This window comes from Ascaphus truei, chromosome 14 (genome assembly GCF_040206685.1).
Source record: "Ascaphus truei isolate aAscTru1 chromosome 14, aAscTru1.hap1, whole genome shotgun sequence".
NCBI lineage: Eukaryota > Metazoa > Chordata > Amphibia > Anura > Ascaphidae > Ascaphus > Ascaphus truei.
The window spans coordinates 42196622-42213665 of record NC_134496.1 but is presented as its reverse complement, the minus strand read 5'-3'; positions in this window follow the sequence as shown (position 1 = coordinate 42213665).

Here is a 17044-nt window from a genome sequence, read left to right as displayed (position 1 = left end):
ACCTTTCTCAAGGTGGTGCACCACCTTGAGAAAGGTCCCACTGGGGGACCGAAACGTCGGTTTATGTGTCTTTTTCAATACAAAACTTGTGATCAAACTTACCAGAGTGCTGTCTCCTGATCTCGTGCTTCAAACAGTATCGTATGGTTTATTATTGCTTTATGGGACAAGCACCCAATTTTTTCTACTTGCAAGTGGAGTGCCGGCTGCTTCTGTGGATTCTATACATACACATATATACATACATATATATATGTATGTGCAAGGAAAAATGGAATTTCCCCCTCTCTATGTGGATCTGGAGTACCTGTCTGGAGACATAAGTTGGTAACTTTGAATAACCACAACGCTCTGATTTCACGTTAAACACGTGAGTGCAAATTTTATAGAACTTCCAGCATTGAAGCTAATTTGCTGAAGTAGACAATATTGCACTATTTGGTGTTTTTACTCTCTCTTACATGTCCTGGTGTGATTTGCGCACCTGTTTCTCCTTCGTCATATATATATGTATACAGTATATATATATATTTCTGTACAAAGGTTCAGCTGTTCAAGATATCTGCAACTCATTGTGATGTCACCAGTATATGTAATGTGCCAGATATATAGCCTAGCTGGACAATAGCCAGTGGCTGACTTGCTTAGAGAAATTGTGGATGGCGGATAGGAGGTGGAGGAGGAGATAGGTCTCCTAGGACAGCGAGGAGGGAGAGGGTGGTTGTTATAGAGAGGGCGTGGGTGAGGGAGGCCAAGAGCAGGGTCCAGACAGATTTGGGAGGGTATGTAGTGGTCACACAGTTGATGTGGGGGAGACGTAGGGTTTACACAGGTGATGGAGATGTTAGAAATGGAAAATAAATATTTTGACACCCCCCTGCAGCTAGTATTATATTAATAATAGTCTGTGTTTCAGACATACATCTCACCTTTTCTCTAGCAGCTTCTGGCGACGCGTCGTCAAATAACAATGCGTTGCCATGATAACACGACATCACGTGACGTCATATCAAATGACGCCGCTAATGCCTGAGAAAAGGTAAATGGGGCGGGGGGAGGGGGGGTATTTTCTGAGCCTGAAAAATAAACCTATAAACAGGGATGGAGAGATTATAGATATAAGGGGATAGAGAGATACAGTATATGGAACAAGACAGGCATAATAGAAAATGATGTGTTGTTTATCTCAAGAGTACCATAACTAATGAATCCAGTTGCTATAAATTTACGATTCCATCTCGGATGCTGGATAAAGTCATTTCTTATCTTTATTTTTTAACTGATTTTGAGGTGTCTTTGTAGGGCACCGGCACTAGTTTTACACGTCAGTTTATTAAGTTAGTACACTGCTTAACAATGTCTTATCACCTTGAATGTTAAGGTTTGCACCAGCTGCATATTTGAGTGAAGATAAACTTGTTAGTGATACATTTTGACAGGTGGCTAAATGTGGACTCTGGAGCTTGTCTGAGACTCTAAGCTTTGCCTCTCACCCACTCACTCACTGCAATCATTCTCTTTACTCATCTCTTCTTTTTTCTTCCCTGCAAAAGTACAGATCCAAACAACTCTTGCATTTCTCTTAAGTCCATATTTTTGATGGTGCTATTTTTCATCTGGGAGAGCAAAAACATGCAACAAGAAAACATGTTGGGTAAAAAATATTATTTTATCTTGCTGATGTTAAAAATGCAAGCCTTTTTAAACTGAAAGAGGCATATTTGGCCATAAAGGTTTTTAACTTTATTAATACAAGTCATTTTTCAACTTATCATACTAGTATGTTTCTTTCTTACAAATAATAGCTGGCATGGTGTCCTCATTTTACCTTCTAGGACGCTATTTCATCATGCATATTGCAGATATTAACCTCCTTTAGTTAATAAACTGTTTTAGCAACATCATGTAATTATTTAAACACTATCCATGCCAATATTATTATTTATTTTTAATGCACCAACAAGTTTCACAGCATAATGCAGTAGGGATGAAAGACAATCACAAGCTTAACAAACTGATTAACATGAAATAGGTCAGGAAGTCCTTGCTCCAAGAGATTACAATCTACAAGATCCTGTTACATGTTGATAAGTCACTATACGTAGGTTGGTGACTTTAGTTTGTTTGGCTACACCACAACTTATAGAGACTACGGCCGCGCCTATAGTGCCCGCGACGGCGACTATAAGCGCGGCCTAAAGCTGCGATTAAAGTAGATGCAACGGCGTGTGCAATTTTGCACGCTGCGAGAACAGAGTGCAGCAGCAGTTACGGGCCGGCAATAGTGTGCGCGGGCGCGCGGGGGGGCGATGCAGAGCGACCGCACGGCAGATTTGTCAAAAGACAAACTATGTTTTTTTTCGTGGGGCGGCCGCATCACCTGAGCGGTTTAGCCGATGAGGGCGAACCAGCCTAGTGAAGTGTTCAGCACACGTACACCATGCCTCCCCATCGCCTCCAACTCAGTTCACCCATCGCTCGGGCGACAGACGCGATCGACGCCATGCGCCTACTTAGCCAAAGGGGCCTATTCACTAAAGTTTGATAAGTGACATAAAGAATTTGGGGCACTTCTCAAATGAGTTGGCAAGTGTAGCTATTCACAAAGCTTCGATAACATGCCAAACTCGATTGAGAAGTACTTCTTCCCGTTCGGTAGCGAACCATGCGGGAGCGCAAAAAATTCTCATATTTTTTATATATCACGCTATTCAGGAAACTTCAATAAGCACATCGCGGCTTCAACCCACAAGCTACTCGCAGGTTCTCATCTCACCACCACATTTACAGGCAGATTCATTACCTTAATGGCTAACCGCTGACCTGTTGCACACCCAATATATTGTATTTTTAAACTCAAACTGTAGCTCATTAACCCCTGAAGCACCAGATGGTTTAAAATGCATAATACCTCATGATATTATCATGACAGCTTCTTTAATTAATCTGGCCCAATTTATCCAACTGTGTTAATGTGAAAAAGGCAAGGTGAGCAATCTGCCCACTGGGTGGCAGACTCAAAAAACAAAGTGTCAGTGAGGATGCAATGGATGGAACCTTACAGTTAAGAATAGAGTGTAATCTATTTATTAGGTGTATTTGACCTGTGACTTTATCCAGTTCTTTCTACAAATTAAATAACCGTAGAACAGATGATACTCTCAGGTAAGTTCACCATGAAATTGTATTTACCATTTTCTAACTGTTTTAGTCACTGCGTAACCACTAAACAGTAATGGAGGGAGACACCTTTGGTCTTGATTATAGAAAGCACCTAGATATTACTCATAGACACACAACATAGCATTCATGGGTATCTGGATCATTTTATTCTTCATGACTTAAGTGCTACCCTTCAATAGACTTAACATGAAATTCTTCACTCCATATACAAAATCTTTCTCTGAGTCAGAGGATTGGAAACCCTTATGAGATTCAACTGGCTATTCAATTTCACACAGATTTTTGTATAAAGATGCTAAAAGGTGAATCTGAAGGCAAACCCCGAAAAAAGTTTTCATTGATAATGAGGACAAATAAGATCTACACCCACCCATCATGTTCACGCAGAGAAGTACACAGATGGTACATGAGGAACATTTGAGATGTGAAAAGTCACTAAGATTTATAGAATGAATCTTCCTAATTAACACCTAAATCATTTTTTTTTTTTTTAAAGATAACTTGGGAATAAAGGAAGATTCCATCTTTTGTGAATGACAAAGCAAGAGCCATACAATTACAATAAAGAGGAGAACAGAGGGAATGGAATGGGAAAATTAATCTTTTGTGAAATTGGAATGCTGTAGACAGTGATTATAACATTTAAAATATGGAAAATAAAAGTTGATGAAAAGTACCTAAGGAGAAATATCTTCAGACTCGCAAACTGGTAGTCCTGTATATTTAGAAAGAATATCCTGAGCTTGGTAGTTCCTGTAGTTAAAGGGATAAAGTTCTTTGATCTTAAAGCTGCAGTTCAAGCTGCCGTTTAAAAAAAAACACTTTTTTTTGTCATTCAATATGTGCAGCAATACTATCTGCACGCTGACAAGTGATTAGCTAAGTTGCCAACCAATCCGTTCTCCTGTAATTGATCGCTGAAGATTCGGCTCAGGGGTTCTTTATATACCTGTTAGGGCTGTAGAAGATTACCCAAGATGCAAAATTCTGTATCTGAAAGATCATGTGACCAGGCAGGCACTAGATACAATTGGTGCACTGCTAGAGAGTGGGCAAAAGGGGTGTGCCAGAGCGTGTCTCAGAAGAGGAAGGGGACATGACTTTGTAAATTGTTGCTATTGAAACAAAATGCTTGTTACATTAGAATACATTAAAATGTCTTTACAAATTGTTTTGTTTTTTTAATGCTACAAGTATTTTCTGTACTGATTTATTAAAAAAAAAAAAACACATGTAGGATATTGCTTAAACTGCAACTTTAAGTAAATTCTATTTTAACCTTCAGCAGTGGAAATGATACTGTCAGCAGTTGAAAGAATTTGGGAGAATTGGTAAATATCAATGGTTAGGCTATAATGACCATATTATTCTATTATGCTAGGCAAAATATTATTTATTTCTACTGTATAGGCAGATACATTTACAATTTCCTATGCTATTAACGAAAGAGCAATTAACCCTGTTACTTTCATATGGCCTATGATAGATATCTAAAACTGCTCCCAGCATAGCAATCTAAATTTTTTTCAGACTCTGTTCTAATGATTATGACAACATACTGTTTGTTTGTTTAAAAAAATACTAAAAGTGTAAATGTGAATTTTCTATATCTAGCTGCATGAAACATCAACAGTACAATATTATAATAAGCGGTATCATTTAATTTTGTTTACAAATATGCTGCAATTTGTATCCATCTGCACCATTAATATGTTCAAGTTTATTTTGTCACAATTACTAATATGGTTTGAGTGAATCATATTGGAAGAATTTGGCTTTATTACGTGTTTGCAGTGAATGACATCTATATAAAAGACGTACAATTGAGCAAATTTCATGAATACGGCGTCTATACATACACACACACACACACCCTCCATGCATCATCATCATCATAATATATACACTGATGAGACTCAAAAGGTCGAAACAGCTGTCTGTGAGTAGGTTTACTGGCTATGCATCTTAACCCAGGCTCTGCTGAAAGCTGTGTATTGCAGCGAGCATAAGCTTATAAGGGCTCCATGTAAAAATGAATTTGAGGCAAAAGGTGACACTGTGTGCTCATTTGCATGTCATTTCCCAGAATCCCTTGCTGCAGTGGAAGTACTGTATGCTAGGTGATAATGGCGAAAAGCAGGGTTGCAGACCTGTCTCAGACATGTGAATGTGCTCACAAGTGATATTTTTATTTGCTATATGCTTTACGGTGGAGGGTTTTTCCGTCACCTTTTTCACCCACCACAACTTATCTAATGTATATAGATACAGATATATACACAAACACAACACACACACAGATATACACATGTAGCGGTGTCACCTCTTACCTGTGGTGCGGAGAGGGGGGCGGCTGCGGTGTATGGGAGCAGCGCAGCCACCTTGTAGTTTGTGCATGTGCAAATGCAGCGTGTGCATGCGCAAAGAGGCAAGAAGTTGTAGTGGCCATTTTAGGTTTGTGCATGTGAAGTCCCCAGGGTTGTGGAGGCCATCTTAAGAGAGGATCCGTAAGGGACTTCATGTCCCAGGAGCCTGAGATAGACAGAGGATGAGACACGCACTCAATATCAAGGGTAATAGAGGTGGGGTACTGAGCTGCCGGTGCGCTGTCCTGGGGAGCTCCTGTAGTCCCAAATGTTCCAGTACAAAGAAGAAGAAGCAGGCACACGGTCTTACTCAAAAGGAGGTTTAGTATGCCATAAAGTCCAACGTTTCGGCAGTCTAATACTGCCTTTCTCAAGGTGAAGGCCTTCACTTTGAGAAAGGCAGTATTAGACTGCCGAAACGTTGGACTTTTTGGCATATTAAACCTCCTTTTGAGTAAGACCGTGTGCCTGCTTCCAGGAGCCTGAGAGACATGCAGGTAGAATGTTGACACAGTTTGGCAGTTACAGGCAGTTGGAAAAAGGGAAGAACCATTGAGGTAGTGTCCAGAGAGCAGTGATCCCCTGGACTAGGATTGTCCCTTAGGTCCCAGCTAGGTCCTAAATCCCCTTCTCGATTGTGGCTGCTATAGGGAAAATCCCAGACAGGGACGCTACTTTTTTAGCCTTATAGTGTCAGATGTAGTACCTGTGAAGAGACGCCACTTGGTGAGCTGCAGCCTGCAGTTTGGGATCAGACCACAGGCAACTATAGACAATAAGGGTCACCCTCCAATTGGAGCTCCCTCAAGAGGCGGACGCCTATGCAGACCAGAGAGAGAGAGGATTCAGCAGACGTCGTGGGATCAGATGGATCCTTTTTGCACATTCAGCGGTACCTGGATTCAGGATTGTCCAGGGAGGTAAAGTGCACCAACTGTCCACAAGGGTAGCGCTACTCCCTACACGTGGGTGGAACTGACTCTCATTGGGGGAGGAACATTGGGGGGGGGGGTATTGGTGCCATGCACCCTAGGAACTTTGGGGGACACTCACCATGTGTTGTTATTATTGTATTGTGTGTTATATTGTATGGTACCGTTATATCGTTATTCTATTGTTACATAAATCGATTGTTATATACTGGTGTGTAAGTGGTCCTGATTGGGGTTATACCTTGCGCTGGGATCCCTCTCAGGTGGAGGTGCTACACCAAGGAGAATGAGAGCTCAACCCAGGGTCCCAGCTGCAGAGACTCAGGCCTTCTGTGAGCCCCCCGTTAAAGGCAGCACAAGTAGTTCCCTTAGACACAGGGAAAAGGGGCTACACACATATATACCACATACACATTACACATATAAAGTGGTGTGAAAAAGCAAGTACTGTCGCGGCCGAGTTTATTCGAGCATTTGCCCGGTCTCGGCCGCGACAGTAACCGGGCGCGCGCCGGAGTGTCCCGAACGCGCGCCGAAGCCTCGGAGGAGCGGCCCTCCGATCGGGGCTTCTCTCTCGCCTCTCCGGGTCCGCCGGGCCCCCCGGAACCCCCCACCGCCGTCCCATAGATCACGGCACACCAGGGCTCCCTCGGGGAGCCCTGGGCATGCGCGCAGAGGGCGCAGGCACCCGATGAAGCGTGAGCGCGCATCGGTGATGCGCGGCACGCCGAGGGAGTGGGGCTAGCAAGCCGGGGCATCCCCCGGCTTGCAGAACTAGCCCTGCTCGAATAAATCGTGTCGGTAGTGTACACCCTCTTTTGAATTCTATGGTTTTACAGGACATAATAACAATCATCTGTTCCTTAGCAGGTCTTAAAATTAGGTAAATACAACCTCAGATGAACAACAACACATGACATATTACACTGTGTCATGATTTAACAAAAATAAAGCCAAATCGGAGAAGCCATGTGTGAAAAACTAAGTACACCTTATGATTCAATAGCTTGTAGAACCACCTTTAGCAGCAATAACTTGAAATAATCATTTTCTGTATGACTTTATCAGTCTCTCACATCGCTGTGGAGGAATTTTGGCCCGCTCTTCTTTACAACGTTGCTTCAGTTCATTGAGGTTTGTGGGCATTTGTTTATGCACAGCTCTCTTAAGGTCCAGCCACAGCATTTCAGATGGCAGCTGAAAAGTTGACAGTATTTAATAAGATTTTCATTTTTTGCAAGTCCTAGTGTGCCTGTTTTTCAATTTGCTTTATCTACTGATTTTTACAGCTTGTACCCAAGGAACCTTATGCCACTTTTGTAGTGCCACATTGCGTTCAGAAAAACCGGGACCCCTTTTATATTTTTGTCAAAATGTGAAGAAATGTCACTACATTTTCATGAATATTTTAGCAATTATAGGTCTGTCACAGTAGATTATTACATTATTACATTTAAGAGTATTTGATAATCTAATAAATAGTCTTTGGAATTGGTGACTGCATGATGACCTCATCAAGCGCATAGTTACAACATGGTGTTTAGCGAAGAAGATAAGCGCGTTATAAAGCGCTTCAGACAAAGTAAGAATTATCATCCAATAGGTTTACATCAAATGTTCCCTAATAAAGGATGGTCACTAGGGAGGACTGAAAAATTAATTTGTATTGTTTAGGAGTGGGAGCAGCTGGATCAACGGTTATAGATTATGCAATCAGACAGTGGTGATCTGATCTCGGGCGCGCGGTTCAGCAGAAGGGAGGACATTTTGAGCATGCACTTTGAACACACTTTGCACTCAAATGTGACATTAATCTTAGTGTTTCAGATTAGATTACAGTTTAAAACATTTACGAGCTACTGTATATTTGTCGCTTAATGAACATGAACCTATCACAGTGTATCTGGTACTTGTTGACATAATACAGAGACATCAATTTAGTTAACATCAGTTGATTGTCTACATTGTGCTTCTCATATAGGGCCTCATTCAGAAAGCATTCATAAGCCACTTATCAAGCACTTATCACCCAAAATGCCTACTGCTATTCAGTAAGCAGTGATACATGGGTGATAAAAGACTGAATTGCTCAAAAAAAATTGGTCATAATAAAAAATCATAGAGGCAGCGGTGATAAGCCACTTATCACCACTTTTCGGCATGTTCATAAACTCGTGCAATTCTAGTAGCAGTGATTTGGCTATGAACGCCTATCACCGCTCTAGAATGGTGATTTTTATCACAAAATTCTCACGCCAGAAAAAGTTGGCTTAAAGGTGTTGGAAACCTGCAGAGAAGCGGCGAGATGGGACTTAGAAAAAAAATGCATTTTTCCTGCATTGGATTGATGCCGGGAATCTCTGGAGCTGATATCCATTAATATTAGCACCAGAGACCCCTGGCATGAATCCTGTGCAATAAAAATGCATTTACAGTAAACTTCATTACCATAGCGGATAGCCTCAGGGACCCCTACTTCCTGAGATACAGGCCCCGTTATGGGGGGCCAGTATCTCCTATGCATTTAAATGTCCGCGTCACGTGACCATGGGAATAAAATGCATAGGAGATACCGGCACCCGATAACGGGGCCTCTATCTCGGGAAGTAGGGGTCCCTGAGGCTAAAACCAATTCGGTTCAGCTCAGGAGACCCCCTGCTCATCTAAACTATTAACAAAATTAAAATTTATACACATAAATTTCAGGCGATATTTGCACAGGGAGAGACGGCTCTCTCAGAGCAGCTCTCTCTGCAGCAGATACAACTCGCCGGGTAAGGCCTTTTCAGAGGGTCGTTCATCAGATCACCGGCTTATCACCCGTTTTGTGAATTTTGCTATGACAGGTAATGAAGGTTTCTGAATACTGTGATAGCAACGCTCATAAAAAAGAATGATTTAAATGGTCCGGTCATTTTTTTTATGAACCTTCTCTGAATGAGGCCCATAGTGTTAATCTCATTAACTGAGCTACAATCGTGCACATTTTCATGGGGATTGTGCGAGAAATATATAAGATATGATGAAAAATTAAATAGGTCCCTTTCCCCTGAATACGGTGTGTATGTATATATATATATATATATATATATACACACGTCATGCATTATAAATATACAGTATATAAATATATAAATACATATACACGCAGACACACCACACACATATATACAATATATATATATATATATATATATATATATATATATATATATATATATATATATATATATATACACACACCCCCACACCACACACTCGCCATACATATATACACTTATACACAGAGGAGAATGACTGCCTGTCCCCGAGGGCTGGACGCTGGACTCTGGACTGTGCATGTGGGTTTAAATGTGAACTATGTGTGAAGGTGAGGAGGGTGGGGGGAGACCTGTATTTGGAGGTGTATTTGGAGCAAGATGGCTGGACACCCCAAAATAAACATTTGTTTGCGGGGGAAGTTGCTGCTTTTAAGGAGAGTGAATATTCAGCCAATTCAACATGCACATGTGGAATGGTATCCCATCATTTGCCTCAACTGACCCTTGTTAGAACAAACTGCACTCAGATCTCTCTCTATGTGCCTCCATTGGTCATCAGGATGTTATTGATGCTGTTACAAGGAAACTCCTCTTCTCCTTTGCTCAATGCTGACAAATGAATAACTCCTCTTGGCCTCAGCATTTATAGGTCACCATCAGTCAGTGTATTATGATGTCCCGATGAGCTCACGTGACCTCACAATGCTGGTGTCAGCTGCCTAGCTAGCTAAAGGCAGACAGTATTTTGACAAATGAGTGATGAATACTCCAGGCAAATGGCAGCAACTGCAATTTAGCCACACTCTCCCGTTTTGATGTCACTGATGACCTCACAGTCTTCTGGCCACAATTTTCTGCTTAGTTGCAATCCTACTTTATGAAATAACTGGATTATTATATAACTGGACTAGCAAATCCACTTGCAATAGTGCAGAATAAATTAGTATTTCTATTAAGTAATAGATTTTTTTTTATTTGGACTAATAATTGATATTATCATATCATATATCAATTGTAAATGCAAATAAAAATAAAGAAGTATCACCTAATACTGAAGTACTCATATATTCTGCACTATTCCTACTAATAACACTGAGTCTGGTTGCTTGTGAAGGTATCTGTATAAAGGGTTTTCTAAATAGGTGGCTAGTTAGATAAATGAGTGTAGGATACGATTGTATTATTACCACGGTATAAACCACAATGGGAATCCACAATACTTCAAAGAGATTAAGTAAACAAATTGGATAAACAGAACCATTCAATATTGGATATGCCTAGCATCTATTAGTAAAGTGAAAATAGATACAGTATACAGTTAGGTCCGGAAATAATTGGACACTAATACAAGTTTTGTTATTTCGGCTGTGTACCAAAATAAATTCAAATTGCAGTTAAATAATGAATATGGGCTTAAAGTGCAGTCTACCAGCTTTAATTTGAGGATATTCACATCCAAACTGGAGGAAGGGTTTAGGAATTATATCTCTTTTTCAAGGGACCAAAAGTAATTGGACAAATGACTCAAACGCTGTTTCGTTGACATGTGTGGGCTATTCCTTCATTATTTCAGCATCAATTAAGCAGGTAAAAGGTCTGGAGTTGATTCCAGGTGTGGCATTCACATTTGGAAGCTGTTGCTGTGAACAAACAACTTGCGGTCAAAGGAGCTCTCAATGCAAGTGAAACAGGACATCCTTAGGTTGCAAAAAAAAGAAAATCCATCATAGAGATAGCAGGAACATTAGGAGTGGCCAAATCAATAGTTTGGTACATTCTGAGAAAAAAAGAACACACTGGTGAGCTCTGCAACACAAAAAGGCCTGGATGTCCACGGAAGACAACAGTGGTGGATGATCGTAGAATCCTTTCCATGGTAAAGAAAAACAACTTCACAACATCCAGCCAAGTGAAAAAAACTCTCCAGGAGGTAGGCATATCATTATCCAAGTCTACCATAAAGAGAAGACTTAACGAGAGCAAATACAGAGGGTTCACCACAAGGTGCAAACCATTCATAAGCCTCAAGAATAGAAAGGCCAGATTAGACTTTGCCAAACAATATCTAAAAAAGCCAGTTCTGGAACAGCATTCTTTGGATAGATGAAACTAAGATCAACCTGTACCAGAATGATGGGAAGAAAAAAGTATGGAGAAGGCTTGGAACGGCTCATGATCTGAAGCATACCACATCTGTAAAACACGGTGGAGGCAGTGTGATGGCATGGGCATGCATTTCTTACAATGGCACTGGGTCACTAGTGTTTATTGATGATGTGACAGAAGACAGAAGCAGCCGGATGAATTCTGAAGAGTATAGGGATAAATTGTCTGCTCAGATTCAGCCAAATCAGCGAAGTTGATTGGACGGCGCTTCACTTTACAGATGGACAATGACCCAAAACATACTGCAAAAGCAACCCAGGAGTTTTTTTAAGGCAAAGAAGTGGAATATTCTGCAATGGCCGAGTCAATCACCTGATCTCAACCCGATCGAGCATGCATTTTACTTGCTGAAGACAAAACTTAAGGCAGAAAACCCACGAACAAACAACAACGAAGACAGCTGCAGTAAAGGCCTGGCAAAGCCTCACAAAGGAGGAAACCCAGCGTTTGGTGATGTCCATGCATTCCAGACTTCAAGCAGTCATTGCCTGCAAAGGATTCTTGACAAAGTATTACAAATTAACATTTTATTTATGATTGTGTTAATATGTCCAATTACATTTGAGCCCCTGAAATAAGGGGACTGTGTATGAAAATGGTTGCAATTCCTAAACATTTCATATGATATTTTTGTTCAACCCCTTGAATTAAAGCTGAAAGTCTGCACTTCTATTGCATCTCGGTTGTTTCATTTCAAATCCATTGTGGTGGCGTACAGAGCCACAGTTATGAAAATTGTGTCAGTGTCCAATTATTTCCGGACCTATCTGTATATTTTTAATAGCGTAGGTAATAAAAATCGAATTTAAAAAAATATAAAATTATGAAATATAAAAAATATATGAAGAAAATAAATAAAAATAAGTAAATGAACAAAGTTAACAAACAGTTACATGGGGAAAAAAATCGTGAAGCATATAGGTTAGTACCCACAGTCCATAGAGCAGTTAGCTAGACTTGGTGTGTGTCCAAATGATATAGTTTATCTAATTAAATAGATTCTATCTCAGGAGTTTGCTTTTGTTCAGGTGGTCCAATCACCAAAAAAGTAACATGTGAGCAGCTCAAAAGTGGGGTGTGACAGTGATAATACCCATCAGTTGGTTTAGCTCACACTGCTAGAGCTGCAGCCTAGAAAACAGGTTTTTTTTGGTTCTAGTCCTGTTGGGTTGTACATCATTCCAGCCATAGCTTGGTGCCTTAGGCTTATCAACTCTATATACTGCAGTTGGTATGGAAATCCTTGCAGAAAATGTGAGATGGGACTCATTCAAATATACTTTGCATAGCCATCGTCCAGCTGGATACCTCAGGTGTGCTCCTTTTTCAGCCTTGGCATGTCTCCCTAATTTATTTGGAAGCATGTTTGAGGGCATACACACCATACAACTGCAGACACCACTACATTGAAAGTCAGCCAGTCCCTCTCTCGTTGGCAAATAATTTGCCCATCACTATTTACCATTAGCGTTACACTACCGACACACTTTATTAAAGTGTGGCCGGTACCGCAAGCCGGGAGATTTCCCGGCTTGCTAGTGGCCGCCCCTCGGCGTGCCGCGCGTCATAGACGCGCGGTCACGCGTCTTCGGGAGTGTGCGCCCCCTGCACGCGCGTCCAGGGGCTCCCCGAGGGAGCCCTGGTGTCCCGCGATCGCGGGACAGCGGCAGGGGGTTCCGGGGGACCCGGTGGACCCGGCAGCGGTAGGGAGAGCGCCCCGATCGGAGGGCGCTCTTCCGCTGCTTCGGCGCGCGCCCGTCACTCTCGGGCGCGCGCCAGGCTACTGCTGCGGCCAAGAACGGGCAAATGCTCGAATAAACTTGGCCGCAGCAGTATGTTAAATGGCCTCACAGAGTTTAGCGAGTCTGGGGCATCATTTGGAAGCATTACTTTCAGAGCTGAATGTACATTTCTACAATCTTATCTTCAAATGGTTTAATCAATTAAGTATGTTATAATGAAAACCATGAGGAGAAATCCATCCAAGTTTCAAAATGTCATAGCATTTTAAAGTTAGTCTCTGCTAAGCCACTTATATAAGTCACGTGGTTTCGATGGAATTTCAGTCTATCAATGCATTTTAGAAGACAAAGTTAACCTGAAAATGTAATAATCTGTTCTAATAAGATAAAATGTTCATTCATTACCATAAAAATGTTGTTATGCGTCAAACAGCAACTCATTTGTTTATATACACATTTACATATCACAACAAAGGCACAGCATAAAAATAAAGAAAAAAGCAAACAACAACAACAATGTTCTTCCCTACTGTGCGTTAGTGATCATAATCCAAAATACAATATCCATTATTAATACACATTTTCTGCTGGCAATGCCATTTATTTCTAATTAATCAAATGTGCTGCCCTTAAATAACCTATTTAAGACAGGGGTGGCAAACTCCAGTCCTCAAGGGCCACTAGTAGGTCAGGTTTTAAGGATATTGCTGCTTCAGCACAGGTGGCTCAATCAGTGGCTCAGTCATTGACTGAGCCATTGATTGTTCCACCTGTGTTGAAGCAGGGATATCCTTAAAACTTGACCTGTTGGTAGCCCTTGAGGCTTGGAGTTGGCCACTCCTGATTTAAGAGACATGCTTCACTTGTCTTAACATGTATTTATCGTTCAAAACCAAACAAAGCACTTTGCATGTTAAGAAAACTTGACGTTTCATATGATTGATAATATCATCATGATTAACAATTCCCTGTTTCTCTAAAATGACTTCTGCTGTTCAAATAAATGACATATAAATGACTTCATATGTCATGGACGGTCCATTCTCAAATATTGCTACTGCATCAGGAGTTATCAGCTGGAGAACGGGGACATAAATACTGTAGCTTGACATTTTGCATCTGAACACACGCCACAAAAATGGAAACGTTACAGTTTAGAAATCTCAGCTGTGGATTTTGACATCTTAATGCCTCGGTCTGCCAAAATACCCCCACCACATTAATCTGAAACTTTATAAACATGGAGGCTATTTGACTTGAGACTGCACAATCTGTGAGGGTGTTATTGGTAGGGAATTTTACAGAATGCTACGCAACCAGCACGGGAATATAGTTCAAAAACTTTTAATGATGACATCACCATGAGTCCCATTAAGCACCATTGAGTCCCAATGTTTCGTCCACAGGGCGACCTTCCTCCTATCCCTTAGGAAGGTCCACTTGGGGTCTGAAATGTCAAAACCCTTTAGAAGATCTCACTGGGTACCGAAACATCGGAACTCTAGCTCATGGTGAATTGATCATTAAAGTTTTTAATCTATATATTCTAGTGCAGGTTACATTCCGTATGGATGTGCCAGATTGCTCGCCGTACATCCCTTTGTTACTGTGCAGGGATCTGTTCTAAGGAACCCTAAAGACTACTTTTTCAAATGTTTTGTCACAAACGTCTTTCGTCTGAGTATTTTGAGTCCACATTACCAAGACCAAAATAGTGTAATAAAGTGTTTGTTTATTATACTGTGTATTCCACATTTATTATAGTTTGAGGTGTTCTCTTATACTTCTGTATAGAGGATTTGGTGTGTCCTGTTTGTATGCTTAGTACAGAACTGCTTGGCAACACTGTTGTCGAACGTTCACATCACAAATCTCTTATTTCAATGCCCAATGTCATTTTTATGTCAGGTTCAACATGTTAATGTATCATATTATGCCTTATCAGTATTATCTGTACCAGGTTTGAGCTAATATAACATATACTTCCATTTCAGCCTTTGCTATATTCAAATTAACTATAATGAAAGCTGATTATCCTGTTCTGCACATTCAAAATTGAACCTAGCTTTGAGAATTACCTCACAATTCTCAACAACCATATATTTTAACTTGTGTCTGTCTCCTATCATCATTGAAGGAGGACATTGAAAGCAAACATTTTCAATAGATATAATATGAGCATTTATAACAGAAGAGAAATAGAAGAATAATGTACTTAAAACAGCAGATAAATGTAACTCCTCTCTGCATAGGCTAATGGTAATACAAATATTCGGTAGTAACAAAAAAAAATGATTTATTTCATTTCTACATATAATATCACTGAAAAGTTTCTTGAATTATTCTGCATGAGAATGATTTCAATTTCAAGACGACTTACAGTGCTTTACAATAGTGATGCATTTGAATAATGTACTTGCTAAAATACATTATTACCATTGCTATCATCCTAAGAAGAAAGATATATGATTTGCAATTAGAAAATATAATAGTTTTAAAATGTGTTTTATTGTAGTGTAGGCAGTACATCCAGCAAGTATGTTTGCATACAATAGCTGTGTTCTTTGAGATAATGTTCTAATTAACCTAATTGCAGCCAATATATTGAGCTTCAAGTTGAGATCCAAACTTCCATGGCAACTAACAGAAGAGCCTGTGTGGGTTTGTGCTTTGCTTTCCCAGTATAATGTCAAAATATAGCTCTTTATTACAGGAAATAGGGAGGTAAATCCTCTTAACAAGATAAAGCTTGAACTAAGAAAGAGTTTTGTCCCCTTGCACTTGCTGATAATGTAGAAATTAAGCAGTGATGCTTCAATTTAATTAGCATAAGCCATCATAATAATATACCCCATAAGTGTTTGCCTTCCCCGTGCAGAGCAAAAGTCTTCTACTTTAGGGATTTACTGTAAACCATTCAATATTAAATGCTGGGTTTTATAGGAACACTAGGAACACATTCTATAAAACCAACTGATGGCATAAAATAATCCATCTCAACATTTTAAAGATTTGATCATGGGAAATATTAAATTATTCAGGGAAAAATAATCTAAGCTATAAAGGTTTATGAGCAATCTACACTATGGAAAGCTATTTAATAAAATCTGAAGGCATTTCTAAATGCAGTTTATTGATAGAAACATTGCATTCAAAAAAAAACCTCCAGTGAAAATCCCTTTACAGCCCCTTTTGGTGGATCATTTTGTCAAAATGATAAAACAATAATTAACCTTGTATGCAAAAAGTGGAATTGAGTTGAAACAGACTGCACTGGGCACACAATATGTAAATAATACACACTAAAAAAGAATGTTACCTTGTGCAAAAACAAGAGTTGAAAGGGTTCCAAAATTCACCCAACTTCAACTTGGCCTAAACCCTAAAAAGTCTATTAATAGTTTTAGCGCGGAATTAAGTTTATCAATAAAAAAATATTTGATGAAGCATGAGTGTTTCATTATATAGGTTAAAAAAATGTATTCTTATTTGCACGCTAAAGCTATTATAAATAAAATTACGCTAATAATTTATATTTACTAACACTAGTTTTAAATAAAAAATATATATAATTCTATTTTAATGTAAATTATAGGAATCTGGTATTAAACATG